The sequence below is a fragment of the Mastomys coucha genome, unplaced genomic scaffold (genome assembly GCF_008632895.1).
Source record: "Mastomys coucha isolate ucsf_1 unplaced genomic scaffold, UCSF_Mcou_1 pScaffold16, whole genome shotgun sequence".
NCBI classification, from domain to species: domain Eukaryota; kingdom Metazoa; phylum Chordata; class Mammalia; order Rodentia; family Muridae; genus Mastomys; species Mastomys coucha.
The window spans coordinates 95,730,344-95,748,232 of NW_022196898.1; the positions used below are offsets into that span (position 1 = coordinate 95,730,344).

At 37.2% G+C, this 17,889-nt stretch overlaps 1 long non-coding RNA gene across 1 annotated transcript in view; it reads left to right on the forward strand.

Moving 5' to 3' along the window:
- LOC116094390 overlaps window positions 1-910 on the forward strand; it is a 3,992-nt gene extending 3,082 nt beyond the window's left edge. Inside the window, exon 2 of the long non-coding RNA XR_004120079.1 lies at window positions 652-910. This is a non-coding gene — a long non-coding RNA (uncharacterized LOC116094390). The remainder of the gene's footprint in view (window positions 1-651) is intronic.
- Window positions 911-17,889: the final 16,979 nt, after the last annotated feature.

A 17,889-nucleotide genomic window follows, 5' to 3' on the forward strand; every position in this document is an offset into this window, starting at 1 on the left:
TATATATATATATATATATATATATAATTTGGTTTTTTGAGACAAGGTTTCTCTGTATAGCCCTGGCTGTCCTGGAACTGGCCTGCCTCTGCCTCCCAAGTGCTGGGATTAAAGGTGTGCACCACCACTGCCTGGCTTTGATATATTTTATAAAGTTTAAGTAGTAATATTGATATATTTGAGCCTCTATATATACAAACATACTTACACTATTTCAAAATATAGTCTTGAAATCCAGAGGTCTTATATTATTCTGTAGTTCTTCCAATTTTATTACAAAATTATGAACAAATCACCATCCCTTGTCAATGCCCCTGTTCTAATTTTTCAGTGAAGGCATTCAAGTAGACAACTTCTAACTTGTTTTGACTTCATATTTTAGAATTAATATTTCTGCATTCAGTTTTAATAATTATTCCTATAACTCTAAGAAAGAAATCATTGACTTAAATGTTTCTTGAAAATTTTATTTGAAATAGTGACTCTTAATTTTCACAGTTCCAATGATAATTTACAGGTCTAAAACCAATGTATTTTGTATTTTAGTAATAAAAAATCTGATTATTCTATATTTTATTTTCAGTTAACCACATAAGATGGTATCTTATTTCTTATTGATGAATTGGTTGTTGTTGCTCTTTCCCACCTAAGTTTCAAGATAATAGGTCTATTGCAGACTGGATTGCGGCATATCAGCACTTTCAGAACAAATACATGTGCCAGATGTCCACAAACAGCTCTGAGAACAACGAATGAGTGAATTGTACAAGTCAACATCCTTGAGTACCCTGTATTTCAATGCATGAAATCCTAACCCTATATAACTGTTTATCTTTTCATAAAGTTGTTCATTGTAGAACTGATCCAAGAGAACTCTGAGATTTAATAAACACATTTTGTTTCAAAATAACTGAGAGTCTCTGGCTTAATGACTCTGTCATTAATCAACTTCAGTCCTTCACACTTACTTTCTTACTTGTACCCCTGTGGATATATAGATATATATATGTATGTCTAATTATATATATATATGTAATATATATATTATATACACATATATACATACATATATACATACATATACACACATATACACACACATATGTATATATACACATATATGTATATATACACATGCATATATATATGTATATATGTATATATATGCATACATATATATTCATATATGTATATATATATGTGCATGTGCACAATATATCATATACACATATAGAGGAGGCAGATTCTAAAAATGAAAAATAAATTTTTTTATTTGCAAAAGTCTTCACAAATGTAGTACTCAGTTGGTTTACTGTCAATCCTTTTACAAAAACAGATCTTAATAGAACCCCATTATTAACATGTTTACATGTAAATGTATTAAAGCACATACATAATGCTTCATTCTATTTAAATCTATGGTACATTTAAATATCAGTGGTGGCGCTACCAATTTCTTAGATGAATTTGAAGATTTATCTACAAAATGTAGTCCATTGAACTGGTTCCTTTAAAGGATATTAATGTGTGAAGTACCTTATTAAAGAATTCCTTTTTGATCCCATTCCTTTGAAGCCATTACAAAAGAAGCAGATCTTAGCAGCTGTTAGCCATTATCAAGTCAATGGCTTTTCATGTCAGAGACATAAACATTATTAAACATTAACTAGTTCTTTGACAGTAGAACATGGTAACGTGCAACAATGTCATCGTCTCCATCTAGGTTCATAATAAATTAATGATAAGGTCTGATCCTAATCGGCAAAATAGTTAAGACACCTCTCTTTTCTTACAGCTCTGGGGAGATGAATGAGGCCTATAACACCTGAATGCTTGGCCAGTCTTAGCAGTGCTTACATTAAGTACATTCAAGAGATGCAATGTTAAATTGTGATGTTTTGACATGCTTAGTGTATACACACAAGTTTAATTTGTGAGAAAACTCTTATAAAAATTGGTATCAGATTCTTTTATTCAGCTATTTTAAATGATACACAATAAGATCATCCAAACTGAAGGAAAACAAAGATAAAATTCAAAATATGATCATTTAAAGCTAAAGAAAAATGGGGGAAAGAGAGAAATGGGAAATTGACTTGGCACATTTCCTGCTTTCTGAAGAGTTATCATTGTCTGGATTTCAAACTCCCAACTGATGGTAGATATGTAAGCCTGGGGAGTTGAAGTCATCCTATGGACTCTGCACATTGTTTTGGTAGAATGGTATGGCACAGGAAAGATAAAAGACTTCATAGACATTTTCCCACCACTGTGTTTGCTCTGTTTTCATCTCACCCAGCACCCCTCCAAACAGACTGCACGTGGATAGACTCACAGTATTAGCAGACTGTGTGCTATGTGTTCAGATGTTTGGTGATCAAATTGATTTGGAAATACAAAACTGTCCATATAGAAAGTGAACACTTACATGTTACTATGGGATGGAACTGATAATGATATTTTACTGTCAGCACCTCTACCAACAGTTTTAATTTTTCTGGTCAATTATGACAATAGATCCCCTGCTCACTGCTTTTGTAGTTCTCTTACAACATGGTGATGAAACCTTGTCAGACACTGTCAGACTGTGGTGCATGCTCTGTCAGTTACGAGTATTGAAGCAGACAGCTCAAACAAGGGTAGGTACACCGAGCAGCCAGACCCTGACTTCTCTAATAAAGGAAACTAGGGCTCCCTTTGAAAAGTAGCTGAGCCTTCAGGGTCACAGATAGGGTAAGGGATAATCAAGACAGCCCTTAGCATATTGTAGTATAAGAAAGGAAGGCAGGATGCAAGAACTCACACATGTACATGTGTGCACATGTATGCGAACACACACACACTGACAAGACATAGCACACACACACACAATCAAGACATAGCACATAACCCACTGTCATGTACAGTGATGAGAGTGTCAGACAGACACATGAGCCAACTAGAAGAATTCTCAATGTCAAAGCTAGAATGACTTAAGCAGTAAGATCATCTAGCATTGGGTTGCAACATAAAAAAGTTACTAAGTATCCATAAACATAGATCACCCCATAAGTGAATTAAACGTAAAAGAACTTCCTCTGAAAAAGTCAACATAATTTACACGTGTTACTATCCCTGTGTGGATGACGATCCCAGTTCCTAAGGAACAATCATTCTTGTCTGTTTTAAATGAAAAGCCAAGGTGACAAAAAGTGACTTTTGGTGGTGAAATCTGAGCAGCACATCTCCAGTCTACGGACGGAGATAGTACCCAAGGTACTATACAGAACAGCAGCTTCACGTGATAAACACAGCACTGCTCTCCAACTTTTCTCCCAATAAGACATCTGCATGCTCTAAATATGAGGACAGTCAGACCACTACAAATGAGTACATGTTATGTACCATAACAGACCAGGGTCTCAATAACCATGGAAACCACAGCTCCAGGAGCCTCTGGAGACACATGGTGGTATGTGAGACGATGTCATGTATGTAGACCTGAAACACAGAAAGGACAGGATGCTGAAACTACAGAAATATGAATAAAGTGTCTTCTCTGGCAATAACTACCCAGTCCTGAGTCATTACTTACAACAAAATATAGAAATAAATAGGTAGATGAGAGATCAATTGGATGTAGTCTATACACATGCCTCTGTCCTATTTTCATAACAGTTTTAACTGTTCTGAAAATCTAAAACTATTCCAAGATTAAAGAAAATTCATTTACATGTTTATTTATTTTGATGCAGAATTTTACTATGTAGCCCTGGCCAGCCTGGAAGTGGCTTTGTAGACTAGGCTACCTATAATCGCAAAGGTCCACTTGCCTCTGCCTCTTGAGTGCTGTGATGAAAGGCAATTGCTATCCTGCAGGGCTGGGTTACAGTAACTTTAAAATAACTTTTATTTCACTAAAGTTCATATTCAGCTCAAAAGTTTATTTCAAAGCAGACCACTTGGATCTGTGTTCTTGTTTAAAAGACTTCTAATAATTTGAACAACTCTCTGAGTAATTATCACAGTCTTCACAAAAGATCAGGATTCTACCGTCTAGGTCCGCTGTTCCTGGACCCTCAATCCTTACCACTACATTTTCCCTAAAACCTTTTGCTTCCCTATCACACTGGCTTCCTTAGTCCTCCAGAAACCCAAAAGCTGCCTCCCTTCACTAGGTCCTTTCTTTGTTGTTTCCACTCTCTAAGCACTCTCATCTTAGAAGAGGACAGGTCAAACTCCCTCACTCTCTGTGGGGTTTTACTCATGAGCAAGCCTCAAGTGGCATCCCTGTGTGAGGCCATGCCCAGAATGATTCTCTCTTGTTAAAGACTTTCTTGGTTTTCCAGAACTCAAAACTGTATCCTTAATCTACCCCTGTGGTCTCTCAGGCCGGTGATATTATAATTGCAATGGCATTGAAATCAGCCAAGAACTGAGAAAAGGATAATAATGCAACAAGAGTCTGGATGCAGTAGACAACAAAATGGATAGACAGAGTTCCAAAATCTTAAACTACCTGTGTGACTTTAAGGTTTTTAAAAATGTAATATGAGAGATCCAGACCTAGAAGAGCAAGCTGGAAATTTCAACTGAGACCTCATCTCAGTTACTCCAGAAACAGGAGCATGGGGATTTCAAGTTTAAGATGAGCTTAGATATCATAGGGAGAATCAGTCTATAATGAAAAAACAAAAAAAGGGGCCTGCAGATAATGCTTAATAGTAGGCTTTTGCCTATTATGTGAGAGCCCTGAAGTTCAATTACTAGAAACATGGAAGAGGAAGTAGAGAAGGCAAAGGAGGAGGAACACAAAGAGAAAGAGGAGCAGCAGCAGCAGCAGGAGGAGGGGAGTTAGCAGCACACAGAACAGAAGTGAACAAAGTGATTAAGAATTACTCTTGATTTGCATTTCCCTGATGACTAAGGATGTTGAACATTTCTTGAAGTGTTTCTCAGCCATTCAATATTCATCAGTTGAGAATTCTTTGTTTAGCTCTGTACCCCATTTTTAATAGGGTTATTTTGTTCTCTGGAGTCTAACTTCTTGAGTTCTTTGTATAGATTGGATATTAGCCCTCTATCAGATATAGGATTGGTAAAGATCTTTTCCCAATTTGTTGGTTGCCATTTTGTCCTATTGACAGTGTCTTTTGCCTTACAGAAGCTTTGCAGATTTATGAGGTCCCATTTGTCAATTCTTGATCTTAGAGCATAAGCCATGGGCGTTCTGTTTAGAAAAATTTCCCCTGTGCCTATGCCTATGTGCTCGAGGTTCTTCCCCAGTTTCTTTTCTATTAGTTTCAATGTATCTGGTTTGATGTGGAGGTCCCTGATCCACTTGGACTTGAGCTTTGTACAAGGAGATAGGAATGAATCGATTTGCATTCTTCTACGTGTTAACTGCCAGTTGAGCCAGCACCATTTGTTGAAAATGCTGTCTTTTTTCCATTTTATGGTTTTAGCTCCTTTGTCAAAGATCAAGTGATTATAGGTGTGTGGGTTCATTTCTGGGTCTTCAATTCTTCTAACTAGTACCCTCAGAGCTCCCAGGGACTCACCACCAACTTATACATGGACTATACATGGTGGGACTGATTGTTCTGGCAGCATGTGTATAGTAGAGGATTGCAAAGTCAGTCATCAATGGGAGGAGAGGCCCTTGGCTCTGTGAAGGTTCTGTGCCCCAATGTAGGGGAATGCCAGGGCCAATAAGTGGGAGAGGGTGGGGTGGCAAGCAGGGGAATGGGGAAGGCAACAGGGGTTTGTTCTTGTTGTTTTTTTGGGGGGGGTTGGTTTGTTTGTTTTGAGGGGGGAACTGGGAAAGGAGAAATCACATGACACGTAAATAAAGAAAATATCTAATATAAAATACAAAAAAAATTACTCTTGGTGGGTTATTTCCAGGTAGATTGTAGAAAACTTTTCAGCAACACTTTCTTTGTGGGAAGAAGGTGATGGAACTTTCCCTCAGGCTTAGAATTAATCTAAAGCATTTCTTCGGCTTAATAAACAACTGTCACTTTGCTTCCTGATCTGTTAAGTAACCACCATCAGTAAAACTAGTTACTACCATCAGTAAAACTAGTTACTACAATCAGTAAAACTAGTTACTACCATCAGTAAAGAGTCAGCAATCACTGACTGTAGTCTAGACACCCACAAACGACACAAACACGAAGAAGATTTTATGACATTGGTGCTAACCGTAGTTCAAACAAAAGCAAAACTTAGCTGGAGGATATCAGAGATCTCTTTCAGAACCTTCATTCTCTTTAGTTCATAAGAAGCAGCCTCTCTGAAAAGTGGAGATTAGCGCAGAAGATCGGAATACACAAAGTGCAATCCACAAACCACAAGAAACTCAAGAAGAAGGAAGACCAAAGTGTGGATACTTTATTCCTTCTTAAAAGGGGGAACAAAATACCCATGGAAGGAGTTGCAGAGACAAACTACAGAGCAAAGACTGAAGGAAGGACAGAGACTGCTCCACCTGGGAATCCTTCCCATATTCAATTGCCAAATCCAGACACTATTATGGATGCAGGCAAGTACTGGCTGACAGGAGTCTGATATAGTTGTCGCCTGAGAGGCTCTGACAGTGCTTGACTAATACAGAAGTAGAGGCTCACAGCCATCCATTGGACTGATTACAGGGTCCCTAATGAAGGAGCTAGAGAAAGGACCCAAGGAGCTGAAGGATTTGCAGCCCCTTAGGACGAGCAATAATATGAACTAACTAGTATCCTCAGAGCTCCCAGGGTCTAAACCCCCAACTAAAGAGTACATATGGTAGGACTCATGGCTTCAGCAGCATATTTATAGCAGAGGATGGCCTAGTCTGTCATCAATGGGAGGAGAGGCCCTTGGCCCTGTTTCTATGTTTCTATGCCCCAGTGTAGGGGAATTCCAGGGCCAGGAAGTGGGAGAGGGTGGGTTGTAGAGCAGGGCGAGGGGGAAAGGAACAGGGGTTTTTTGGTTTTGGTTTTTTTCATTATTTTATTTTATTTTTTCTTTTTTTCAGAGGAGAAACTAGGAAAGGAGATATCATAGACATATAAACAAAGAAAATATCTAATAAAAAATAAATAAATTAAGAAAAAAAAAAGAAGTAGCCACTCACAATGTTAGCAAAGTTGAGTTCAAATTGTCCCATCGAAGACCTGGCTTATAGGTAGATGTACAAGATTGGTGTTAGCTACAATTTGTTAGGAGTTTTCTGGGCACTAGTCGCCGTAAGTACTTTATATACACATCCTTGTCCAATTTCAAGACAAATATGAAAGGAGGAGAAAGAAGGAGGAAAAAGAGGTGCAGGAGGTTAAATAACTGGAACCAAACTCTGCAGCCTGGAAGAGGGGGGAAATGGAGGTGAATCTATGTTCTCTGGCTGTGGAGTCTACACCCTGTGAGCGTATTGCTGACATTATCATGTGTAGTGACTCAGAATGTCTGCCTCCATCTTACTGCTATTGACTGTCTCTGTAAGACCGACTACTAAAATCCCCTAGAGAGTATTACTAAGAGGTGGTACTGTCAGCAAGTAATTAGATCAAGGGGGTATTACACCCATGAATGGGGTTTACACTTCTGGAATAGAGTCTCCTATGAACCTGTTTGTTCCACTGCATCCGCGTTGGATGTGGTTAGAGAGCATTTATCGTGCAGCAGAGGAGGAGTCTACAGTGACTTGATCTTATAATTGCCAGTGTGTAGTAAATCTCTGCTGTTTGTATGTCATCTGGCCTATGATAACTAAGAAAGCAGCCCGAACAGATGGTTTTTAAAAAGTAATTTTTTCTGTAGTCTATCATGCCTATTTCCAATAGACTAAATCTCATAAACAGCAAAGTTGTATTCTCTTTGAGGTAGAAGAGTAAATCTTGGTTAACTGTTTAGAAGTTGAAAGCCCTGGGTACAGCACAAAAAGTTTCTAAGGCTCTTGTTCAGGTAAAATAATATCTATTTCTCAGAACTGTCACTTAAGAAGAAAGAAACAGTACATGGCCCAGTACTTTGAACACTGTAGAGAATAAGGCAAATATTAGTTTTCATTTTTCTTCAAGATTCTCTGCAGCTTATGTTTTTCTTGATGCCTCAGACTTTTGAAAAATGTGCCCTTATGATTTTACTGCTTGGATGAGTTTCGATGTGACTCTGACTTCTAAAATAGGAAAGTAACAATGAGGCTAGGTTTTTACTGGCCCGTATTCTCTTCACCCACACATATAGTGGGCATTTATGATCTGATCATATAAATTTGACTGCTATAAAATTTGAGGTTTGAAAAAAGCCAGATGACATCAAAATGACCATTAGTGCCAATCTTAGGAACAATCACTTACACTGTTTGTGAACAGCAGGCCCAGTAAGAAATAAAGGCAGTCAACAAAGCAAGGAACAAATAAAACTCCAAACCTTTAGAAATAGGGGAAAGAAACTCGCCAGAGCGGCTTGTTTAATTAAACATTTCTGATACATAATTTAAACTCAAACTGAGATCTTAATAAAATAATAAAAAGAAAGATTCTTTGAAATAGAAACAAAAGATAATTATAAGGTAGTTCACTAAAATGAAAGAAAATTAGCTGAATTATGGAACCCCAGGAAGGAGACCAACAATTCCACAATATTAAATCTGGCAATATTAGGAACAAAGGCTGCCTGGCTGTGCTGAGAAGTGTGATATCAGCCTGATGTCTCTCAGGCAACTTTGTTATATGGATCAACACCATTTAGCAACTCAACCTTTCATCTGTTTAGTCCATTTCTGATATCTTAACCTGATAAAAATTTCTTTTTAAATGAATAGAATAATTTTTGCTAGAATATTCATTTGTTCAGTGGAATACTATGCTTTTGTTTTTTAAGTGGATCCTTTTTATTTTTTTAAGAAGATCCTAACACATAGTCATGGAATAGAATGCAATTCTTTTCATTGCAAATCTGTGTGAAAAGTTCATCAAACCATAAAAAAGAAGAAAATCACCAAAGGATGCAGACCCAAATGTTAAAGGTTACTGGCTCTGAGCATAAATATCGACAGTGATCTGTGCCTGTTGCTGTTAGTTTTAATTTCAGGCAAGTAGTTGATCATTACAAAATATCCCATCTGCTCTCTCAGTGGCTTTTCAGAGGCTTCCTTCTCTGCAAAATGTAACCTGAAAAAAAAAAAAAGAAAAAGAAAGAAAAAGAAAAGCTGGGCGGTGGTGGTGCGTGCCTTTAATCCCAGCAATTGGGAGGCAGAGAAAGGCAGATTTCTGAATTCGAGGCCAGCCTGGTCTACAGAGTGAGTTCCAGGACAGCCAGGACTACACAGAGAAACCCTGTCTCAAAAAACCAAAAAAAAAAAAAAAAAAAAAAAAAAAAGTAACCTGAGCATCCCTGTTGTAATTAAGACATTTCCCCTCTAATTATAACTAAATAAAAGTCTTGAGAAATCAATACAAAGTAACCTATACACGCACACACACACACAAAAAACTGTGTATACACACACACACACACACAGAGAAAGAGGAATAGACAGGCAGACAGACAGACATAGAGAGTAGTGCCCCTTGAAACCCAGAATTACACAATGATGTAAGGCCCAAAACTTCGATGGGAACAACAGTACACTGTGCCCCCTCCCATGGCTCCATGGCTCAGCTCTGGCCTTATTTGTTCTCTCTACCTACTATTCTTCTGTAAACTGGTTTATGATTTTGTCAACTGCCTCAGATTACAGGCAGAATTGGATCAGTCTGCACATTTGAGATCTCAGAGAAGCATGGCCAGGCAAAACGCATTAACCACTATTAAAATTGCTAGTGTATAATATATGTACACACTTTTTTTGTGAAATCTTATTTTGCAGTTTCTTGGTAGACTTTTAATCCTTAGTTCATCATGGGCTCTTTGAAATGAAGTCATAGCTCATGCTTATTTATGGCTTTTATATCACACCACACGGTCTTGCAAAGAGTTTGCTGAAATATTAATTGAATCCATCAGTAAACTCATGGCTGGTATAGGAAAGCCGTAAGCTCACACATTTTACAGAGAAAACTGAAATTTAGATATTGAAACATGTGTCCTCACAGTAGAGTGCAGACTGTAGGCGTTGTCTGGAATTAGAAACAATAAAACACAGAAATTGTGGAGCAGAGGGGAAGGGCCTGCCAAGCAGTGAAGGTTTGGAAGCAGGACAATGCTGGTCGCCACGACTACCCTTTTAGTAATGGATCGGGTAGCTGTTTATTTATTATTTCCTTTTACAATTTGGTGCTTATTTTACCTAATTATGCTTTACGACATGGATTAAGTGTTTGAAATCTGTTCTAAACAAGTATCTTGAATTTGTTTATTGACAATCCTGTTTTGTTATCTCCTCTGGGGATTTCCCTGGGTCCAGTCCAAAAGCCCTAAGTCCCTAACTGCAAGACCACTTACTTCTCTTTCCAACTTTTCTTGCCCAGATTCTCTAGGATTTGGCCACACAGGGGAATGATGCATTCAGAGAGCCTGAGGAGCTCAACCCACAAACTTAGACCCACAATAACAGACTACTTACTGACTTAGTGTTAACAAACAGAGTCCTGAATTAATCTACACTTGAATCCCTCAACTTGCCACTGAATGATTCATGGTTACTTAATTTTATTCCGTATCACAACATTTACAGGCATAATCTTTTAAGTATTGTAAGTATATCACTGGGCTTATTTTAAAGCTTCTCAATTCTGTTCAGTTCATTCAACTTTGCCAATGAAAAGATTCATAAAAATTGATGTATTCTTATCCAACTTGAGATTAGACAATCTGTGTAAATAAGAATGTCATCTGATATGACCAAATGGCTTCCTTGCTCCGTTTGGTGTTTGGGACTCAGAAATGTCCAAACACGTTGGGTGAAAATTACTGCCGTAAAGACAAAGGGCTAACAGGAGAAGCTTTGCTTCTCAGCTCTTGACTCTTGAGGGGTGAAGTCTGAGTCATGAAGTGTTCATTCTATACAGCAGGGTAACAATGTCCTCTCATTTTAACATAGATGTTTAAAGGAACTGACAGCATTTGGAGATAGCAGAGAGAGGCTGTCTTATCAGGATTTAAACTGTCCTTGTGTAGCCTGTAACCAAATAAAAGTAGAACCAGGAGATCCTAAAGTTTCCATCTGTTCCGCATAGACAGATTGTCAAAGGTAGGGCCAGCGCCAAGAGCCACGTTCCCATCCAGTCTCACGGAGGAAATTCCCTCATCCCATATGATACTTCTGAAAGTCATGTCATGGTAAAAGATACAGTTCCATCATAAAATGCAAATTTTCATACAAAGAAAAGCAAGGGCTCTCACTGCATATTGAATCAAATCGTACACAATCCAACTCAATTTGATTGAGGCAATATACAGGGAGCCAGCTCGGCTGATTGCCTTTCAGAAAGATGGACGTTGGAAGCATCCTTAATCTAAAACACTAAGCAGGACTTTATTCATTCCTTTGAATTCCACACCAGTCTTTTTCCATGACTTCTTGACTTACAGAAGAAAAAACCCAGCAATTTGGAGAATACTTGTTCTTAAGGGAAAGGAACTCAGTGCTATGAACACGTTGTACAAAATAATAGCCTGCTTCAGCCGTGGACAGCAGGGCTCTCCCTCCCTGGAAGACAGCTTTCCATTCATTTTTAAGTCATGTAAGTTCCACACATCTTTTCCTTTCTTTTTGTCTTTTTCTTTTAACAGCAAAAGCTGGTCAAACAAAGCAACAAAAATACATTTTCTTCCCGAAAAATATGAACAAATGTCAAAAAATAGCAAGCACTTAAGTGACAAGAGCCCCCAGGCAAATGTACCTTCCTGCTGGGTTTATACTGCTATCATAAACACCACACCACGGGAGATCACTAACAGTACCCCTGACCAAGCCAATCCTGTCTTTCTGGAATTTAAGGCATAATTGCCTTAATGAACCCATACAGCCTTGGAAAAGTTTCCAGTGCATAACCATGCGCTCAAGTAAACTGTGTCCCCATTTTAATGGTGTTCTGGGTTGAGTCACGGGGTATTATGCATTATTTTATCATTTTAAGGGGTAGTGACCGTCAGGTAAATGATGGATTCCTGTGACTGAGCAGCTATCTCGACAGCCATGTGAAGATTGCTCCCCTATCTTCTTAGGCTGTCAGATGAGTCCGGCAGAACAGTGTCCGTAACATTAGTTCAAGAATTAAAGGTGCTGTTCTATGTGCTCAAATTTAGACATGGAACTGATCAACAAAGGAGGAAAGTTGCTAAGCAATCCTGTCCACAAACACACCCCAGTGGGGAAAGGGCTTCCTAAAATCAACTGTCTGATATGTTGGCATTGTTGACTTTTGAAAGTCCCTGGCTATTAAGCCTCCCTCTCTTGCTTTTTCTGCAACACTATTCCTGTAACCCAATATTTTCCTAGGTCAGGAAGCCTTTTAAATTGTCCCTTCTTAGTTTCACGCGAGAATCCTGTAGTCCAAGGAATAGAAAGAGAATAATTAAGCAGCCATAAATCATCATGAATATGTCAAACAAATGCTATCAAATTCCTATAGGCAAAACTTAGTTTCTTTTTTATGATTTGTGTTGTTATTTTTTTCTCTTGTTACACATTTGCAATAGCAATTTAGAGATGCAATTCCTCAAAGTTTTCATATGAGTAAGACTTATAACCAAAAGTCATATAAATATGACTACAGTTAAATAATATATATATATGCACGTGTGTGTGTGTGTGTGTGTGTGTGTGTGTGTGTGTATGTATTTTGGAGTTGCATGCAAGTCCTTTGTAGATCTTGATTGATTTCATCCCTCTACCAAGTACTATTTTAGCTTTGGTTATTCATTAGAACAAAGGCTTTTTCATAATGAAATAATACAAATTATTTGAGTGAGTAATAATGCCTAACTAACTTTATACTCAGGAACCAAACAGCCCTATTTATGTGAGGTCAAGGCTTTCTTCCTCCATTTTTTAACAATTCTTAGGAGATATGTTCAAGCTCTACCAGACCCTAAATGGAAGGAATGTTCACCATGAATGAGATCAACAATTTCTATACATATTTAGGAACCTATACCTCCCTTAACTAACCAACCTGGCTCAATCAGATTCCATCTTCATACCCAACAGAGGCCATAGACCCTGGCTCAATCAGATTCCATCTTCATACCCAACAGAGGCCCTAGACCCTGATCCTTGGAGGAAAGGTATTTTCTCTACATAAATTAGGAATCACCTCACTTTGACCCTAATGACAGATTTCTTCTTGGAGAGCTTTGTGGTTTTCAAGAGTTTGGGCATCAAAATGGAAAGAAATGTCACTTGCAATCTGCTAGCTTCTTTCTTGAAGATATCTTCCTTTGAGCCTGTGCTTGCTCCTGCATGAGAATTGTCTGCGTACAGCTGCAGTGCTGGGAATCCCAAAAAGTGCTTTTCCCCTACTTCACTTCTCATGCTCTACATTTTCTTTATCACTTAGTCTTTCAGAGAAGTTATTTCATTCCAAATATAACTCTACCACCATTCAAAACAATATTTAAGATATATAGCAAAATATAATATGAATTTAAAACAAAATAATAGTCATAAAAAAGTTGCGAAGCAAGCATACTACCATGAAAGATGACCATTTCAAAGGCAGAAAACAGGATTAGGATTAGAATGTAATATTGGTTTTGGAGATTTTATTTTATTTTTTCCTAATGTATGAATTTAATAAATTTTATATTTTGGAGGGGTTATGAAATTATTACAAGCAGTAGGAAAGACAAATTGAAAAGTCAATATTATCATAGTTTCTTTTCTTAAATTTCAAAAGACACCAAGTCACCATATTAAATAGCCTTATTTAACTTCTTCCATAAATGACTGTTATGGTCTCACCATTATAGAAATTTCCAAAATCAATTTCAGCCACAGTTTTTTAAGCTTTTTCATTCAACACTCAATTTTGGCCTAAGAAATTTGTTAACAATCTTCAGAATACCGAATACAGATATGTAAAATAGTTACATCAATCAAACTTATTAGGAATGACTTACAAAGAAATTTATTTTAAACAAAATATTTGGTGTATGTCTTTTAACATTTACTAAAATAGATACAAGTACAAACACTGATGATGTATATGCTTGCCTAATTTTATACAAAGAATTGGATCTTAGCTAAATATTTAATATTGTAGAACCTCAAATATCTTCAACACTTTCCAAATCTAGCCAAACTTTTGATTTTATAGATGTCAATTCTGAGAATGTATGTCATTTTGCATAAATATATAGTGAAAAATAGCAGAAGTTTTATTGGAGACATTTCAGAAATTGCTGGAAGTTCTGGCTTGATCCCAAATCAAGATTCATTTAATAATTTTAATGACATTCAAGTCAGCAATGCAAATAGATATTTTTAGCATTAAATATTGTAACTCAGCACACAGATATAATAATTTGATACTTAAAAACTAAGAAGTAACAGGGAAAACATTAAAAGTTTATTTTTTAATTAAACCATTAAATATTTTATAAAATCAGAAAGATGTATGAAGAGTAAAACCACTACAATTCATAACACAGTCATTGCTCATCTGATCGAAGGGGTTTTAGGTAGCATTCACTGGTACTGCAGAGAACGAACGATGCCAAGTGTCACTTGCTCAGAACCAAGGCCACGTGATGTAACAGGTGAGGGATAAATGCATGCCTCTGACTCATTTTGCACTAGGTTCTTAATTAGTTTCTGGTAGCTGTATATTCAGGAAGCACTTCCCATTGCCAAATCTTTCATGCCTTCTGCATCCAGTTGCGATGAGCAGTTCAAGATGCTGAGGTTTACGCTGTGGGAGGTGCAGACTCAAAACCTCTGTCTTAGATGTTAATGCATAGTACGTGATGACATTTTTGCTTAGAAGACATCCCCTCTCCCCATTCTTCTCCTGACCAGTTTCCCAATACTAAGAAGATACCAGTTTAAACCTACTATTTTCTCCTCCTGATAAATGAGCATCATGCAACATGATTGATTCCTGCCTTCAGAATGTTCCTACAGAGAAGGAAGCACTACCAGTCAAGGAATGGAAAGGCAGAGAAATCAAAACAGCAAGTGGGTCTGCGAGACAAGAATCTGGAAGCCCTTCAGATAGCCAGCCCTGCCATGCTGAAGATATGAATATTCTCAGATAGAGATTAACACGGTGATAAAATCCAGGCCTCAGTGATGGATCTGATGTAGGCTCGCTACTCAGACACTATAAATCCGAGGGATTCGTTAGCTCTGTTCCGTTGAGAGATGTCTGTCACTTTTCAAATATTTATAAATGCCACTTGTTCTTACTAAAGTGAAATGACTTGTGACTCCTTGTTCTAATTGTGCCAGATAATTTCCATTTTCATCAAAACCAATAACTGGCCAGTAAAATGAAAAGCAGTTTTGGACTACAGTGAACAAGTGGTAACATTGCTCTGTGTTCTAGCTTTTGGTACAGGCATTCCCGGAAACACGAAGTCTCATTGGCAAACACAGGCTCACATATTATAATTCAAAAAGTTCCATGGAAAATTCCATCATACCTGCCTTATGAAAAAAACAACTGACACAAAAGATACACAAAAGATACTTGAGAGATGCAAGTATTCTCTGAGATCCTGAGGTAGAGAAATAGAATCTAGAATTCTCTGACCTGCATGATTGTGTGTGCTGTAATATTTCTCTGCTTATGGTAATGACTGAAACAATTTTGGAAACTTCATTGTCAGTTCATCTTTTAGAGGAAGGCTCTTTATATTGATTTTCTTAATTATTTTTCTCAAGTGTCACGACACAGCTAAATTAATGGTCTCTCAGGGAAATATGATTGAGAATTTAGTAAATTTTAGATTGATTTGGAGATTCAAGGAATAATAGCTTTATCTGGCTTATTTAGTTAAACAGTCAATTAAGGGAAAAAATGTCTCTAATAAATCTTTAAGTTTAGTCTGATGTACTATTTGATGTCTTGTTTTTAAAATTTATGAAATTAACTCACTGGCCAACTACGGTTAGTGAGAAGGGGTATAGTGAGAAGGGGTATCTCTTTTCTCTAACTAATGCAAAAATCCATTTTTCCTCACTAAACTACTTTCCTGTTATTCTGAGATGACCAAGATTTCCTTGAACTGCATATGTTTTCCTCATGTTAAAGTAATTCTGGTATGTTTCAGCTCTCTGTGATTCAAATAGATAAAAGTCAATTATTTTCATTCATCTTCAGGAGTCCATTGATTCAAATGCTTGAATCAAACATCCTTTTATTTAGAATGCCTTGACATTTCTATTAATAGCATAACTCTGAAATGTTAGAAGAGGAACAAAGAGTAAATAGGCCCAGACTTAAAAGTATTCTTCTTCTTAATCAGTCAAGTTATATTAGCTCAATATTAAGTTATCACAAACCTACATTTATTTTGTCATTAATCAAAAAAGAGGGAGAGAAAAAAGAGAGGGACTGAGAATTGAGAGAGAGAGATGAAACAGAGAGATTGAGAGAGACATGGAGAGAGACAGAGAGTGAGAGACTAAACATATCATTTAGTCTAGATCATGCTATGAATCTGACAATGTCTTCATCACAGAACCATAGCATTCTATATGAAGCTTAACTGTAATTCATGTTAGAACCAAAGACAAAATAATGTGGTATTAGGAAATAAGAGAAAAAATAATAAAACAAAGCTAATGGTATAAAATGCCATAAATATCCCAACTCATTCATTCATTAACTTGTCCAGTTACCTACACCTACAAATTTCTCTGATGAAGTTAACCTTACTATTGCTAAGGATACTTAGTTTTAGGGTTTTTTTGAGTTTTTTTTTTTACATTTGTGCTATGCTGTCTGTGACAGATTAATTCTCAAATAATACAGATTCAGGATAGCCTAGGTGAAGATTTATTAAGAATTATAGACTGCATGTGTTTGAACCAGATTGATGGTTGGAAATCCAGTATGCAGAATAGCAGTATTTAAAGACTAGAAAAGGATTTGGGCAGTAGGATATCATCATGATTGTTACAGGAAGGAACCATTACTGCCTGAATAGATTTGCTTCTGAGTTCAACTCTTGTAATGCAACACAATGGTATTTGGTCCTTTGAGAGTAAGTGAAGACTGAAACACACCCCTTATGCCATAGCTTCCTGTGTCCAGGTGCTGCAGACTCAGGCCTCTTAGATTCCTGTCTTGAAATGTTTCCTATTTCACACTGAGGCACCAAAAAGTAGGTGCTCCATTGTGTTCTATTACTGGGAAAACCTACAGGCATTCATCTTTGATTACAGAAGGTGATGTGTGAGAGTTTAGGGGAAACCGTTTTCTGAGAAATGAGACTAGCTTGCCCTTCATAAGGTGTATGGCTCCCCACAGATATCCTAGTGCATTATTTAGAGTTTCCAGCCTCTCTCTGCAGGTGATTGTGCTTAAACTTGGGCAGGAAGATAAAGCTTGCTGGCAGAAGTCAGGTTTCACAGACTGACCGCCCTCCCCCCCCCCAGAGAAACAGATCATACTACCTTCAGACAAACCAAAATATTGTTGAACATTCCTGTTTGGCATCTTAAAATTAGATTTTTAACTTCATAGATGAAACTGGAGAAACTTTATTTTTCTGCTTCAACAAAGTCTTTGGGGAAAGAATTCATGGTGTGATGTGAGCTATGCTGTACAATCAGAAACACACATTTCTACAATACCATGGATGTCAGGTTGAGCTCAGGGACTCATCAAAGTTTTCTTATTTTTTCAGGTAGATTCTCTATTTAGGAATAAATTCAATGGTGATGGAAATAACCAGTTAGCCAATAAACACCAATTTCATGCCATCTGAGGTTCTTGTGTCATAGCTTCTCATAAAACAAGCTCTAGT